The following is a 3247-nucleotide window of genomic DNA, read 5'->3' on the forward strand; positions in this document are numbered from 1 at the left end:
GTTATAAAGGATCATTCCACTTATTAATCCTACTCTCAAATCTTCTTCTAACTAGATGTTAGTCCCTCAAGCGTTGCTGCCGTAGCCATATGTTATCATATATGTGTTTACAAAATATTAGGATACAGGAGTAATGTATATATGTAGTAGAATACTCACTATTTGGTAGGAGCATTGCATATAGGCTACTACGAAAGATAACTTAGGTTGCTGCAGAATTTAACTACATTATGGAAGGAGCATTGGACATATGCCATTACAAAGCGTAACTATTTTATATGTGCTATAATAGACAATTGTTTTCAGCTGCTTAACAAAAAAAAAATATTGTTGGCTATATTTTTTCTTTGGTGATTTTGAAACTATCTATGAAGGTACTATCTTCTACTTCATAATCACCTTCAGGTACATATGTATTTTCTTCTTCGATAATCTTATGTCGTATTGGTTGGCAGTACAATGAGCATAATGACCTGCAAGGATGCGATAATTTGTAATTACTACCAAAATAATATAATGTGTACTCGATCAACATCTCCATATAATTTAATAATTTGGATGCGGAATCGGTGAGCTAATGTTCTATAAAAAAACATAACCTTATGTACCTGGAAATACATATGTACATGCATTTGTACAACTGCAAAGCTGATACGAACTTAAAATTCTAAAGGTGGCTTAAAAAATTATTTGTTAATCCTATATGATTTTTTTCAAAAAGGTTAACACAACTCGTCATCAATTCCCCACCTTAAACGCTAAACAGCTGTGAGTATTCTTTGATCCAAAAAAATCTTACTTGGTCGAGTGAAACACTACACTCATTTCCAACTCATGGGTAATTGCAAAAGTTGATCGAACACCCAACTAAAACTAAAAAGTTTTCTATTAATGCCATCTAAACAGCGCATCAATAATGACAAAACTAACAGGTGCCAAGGAAAGTATAATTCTAGCACAAAACCTTTACCATAAAAAAGTCAAAAGCAAAGGACGAAGCTATTGTAAAGGATACAACATGTGCAGGAAAGGAAATGGACTCACTCTCATTTATTGCATGGGCAAAAGCAGCAAGGACTGTCAGTGAAGATATGATAGTAAACTGATTATTGTTGTTCTAAAATATTGTACTTTTTAGTGTGAAAAAGAATAATATGGTAAACAACTATAACTAAATACATGGTATGAGATTGAAGATGCATATAAAATGGTTACCAGAGCCAGTTGAAACAGTATGATCAGTTCTCATGCAGCTAGGCAGAAAAAAACCTGTTAGTGGCTAATTGGTCATGATAAATCCTGATAATATATGCAAGCATAGTGGTTACTACAGATAGTACTGCGAAAACTGCTACTCTCTTTTTTTTCTTTGCTCCCATATATCTGTTGTTCACAAACAAACTGAAAAGAAGTAGGTGTTGGTCTCAACAGTATGTAACTCATTGATCTAGTTAAACTTTATATCCCTATGGCATCAGACTGTTTTTCATATTCAATTTTTTAAAAGAAAAAATTATATGAGATCCATGCATAAGAGGCCTTACTAATTTAGCACTACCAAATCCATTTCAACTTTCAACCAACACAAAATACCCATTATCCAACATGTCCATTATGTGACTCCTATATATATATATATATATATATATATATATATATATATATATATATATATATATATATATATAATATGAAAAATGTCATGTACCCCATTGATATTATCAGCAAGAGTACATATTGAGATTACTTGTCTTCATCCTCAGAGTCAGAATTTGAAATAACAGGTTGCAATTTAGTCTCATCAAAGGCCAGAGTGATGGATTTTCGATCTTTTCAGCCATACCAGCATACACCAAGATAGCTTCTCTTGTGTCTTCACCCACCCTATACCTTACCTCAAGACAACAAACACAAACTACTGTAGTGTTTGAGGTTTGTATATAGTGCAATTGAATAGTATAAACAGATGACCGCGTTCGTAGGTAATAATAATAAAAGCATATGTAGTACTATCTATGGGCACTCCATTGGTTTACAACATATATGATACAAAATCATAAGTAAAAGTTTGTATATAGATGAAAAACGTTTGTGTTCAACCATGTAAATGACAGTAACAAAATTACCATTAATCGAAGAGAGAACACCGAATTCGTCAGAAGAAAGCAGAACCCGAAAAACCTTGGCAACTCACACAAATTCCAAAGATTGCAAACTTAATGCAGACCTTCATTTTGTGCTAAATCAAAGCAAAATATCATCTTGTTTCAGTCCGAATGTGCTTAGAATCAAGTGTTTCAGTTACGTTGAAGATTATATACCTTGCAACTATTTGATATTCAAATCCGGCTTCATCATATAATGGAGCGAAAGGAGCTGTTTGAACTATAGAAGAAGACACTAAATCATTAATCTAAAGCAAGAAACACATATAAATTCTTTTTTATAACATTATATACAAAATCCATAAAACGAAGAAGATAAATAAATCATGATTCTCTATAGTAATCTACATATATCATCATCATCATCATCATCATCATTAACACAAACTGAAACAAATTAAGATAAAAGTAGCAAAACCCTAATGGAGAAGTGGTTGAGTTCAATCGCTTGAAACCCCAAATTGTGCCCTAAAAATCTTCAATTAATTTATGAAATAAACCACAATTCGAAAACCCTAAAAAGAAAAACCCTAGATTACCGGCGACGAAAGAAAAAGAACAAAAACATTACCAGAGAAGAAGATCATAGTGATGACAAAGAAGAGGATACAGTCGATTAACTGAGAAAAAATAGGGACAGCTGGATCTTCAAAGCGATTGAACATCGTTATCAGTGGATTTGAGTGATTGAATATAAAAGGTCCTGTAAAAAAAACCCTGTTAATCATTAGGCCGAAATACATGAGTATCGCCGGAGAATGATTTGAAGGAAGGTAGTACGTAAAGGTTACTGAACATCGTTATCAGTGGATTTGAGTGATTGAACTTTATTTATGCTGCGAATAATTTGATTGATTTTGGTATGGAGTCTTCTTTTTGTTTTGGTACTTTTTCAAAAACTTTTTTTAAATCTCTACTAGTCTCAATCTCAACTTGTAAGAATAATAAGATAAGATATAAGAATTTTACAAATATATAATATAATTATAATTTATAATTTATAATAGTAGTAATAATAGTAATAAAAAAGGACGGGGTAAAATGGTGGGAAAAAGCCCGCCAATCATTAGATGCGATATTAA

General features: G+C 32.0%; 1 long non-coding RNA gene across 5 annotated transcripts; it reads right to left on the reverse strand.

The window, feature by feature from the left end:
• Positions 1 to 201: 201 nt before the first annotated feature.
• Positions 202 to 3047, reverse strand: LOC139843524 (uncharacterized). 5 transcript variants are annotated; one of them, XR_011757608.1, is made up of 4 exons: positions 2946 to 3047; positions 2322 to 2868; positions 1709 to 2239; positions 202 to 1269 (listed from the first exon to the last, which is right to left on the reverse strand). It is a non-coding gene; the product is annotated as an uncharacterized lncRNA (long non-coding RNA). The 5 variants fall into 5 exon arrangements; XR_011757610.1 differs by having other exon boundaries at positions 1709 to 1884; positions 2127 to 2239; positions 2322 to 3033; XR_011757607.1 differs by having other exon boundaries at positions 1709 to 1890; positions 2127 to 2239; positions 2322 to 3033.
• Positions 3048 to 3247: the final 200 nt, after the last annotated feature.

This window comes from Rutidosis leptorrhynchoides, chromosome 4 (assembly GCF_046630445.1).
Source record: "Rutidosis leptorrhynchoides isolate AG116_Rl617_1_P2 chromosome 4, CSIRO_AGI_Rlap_v1, whole genome shotgun sequence".
Lineage (NCBI taxonomy): Eukaryota > Viridiplantae > Streptophyta > Magnoliopsida > Asterales > Asteraceae > Rutidosis > Rutidosis leptorrhynchoides.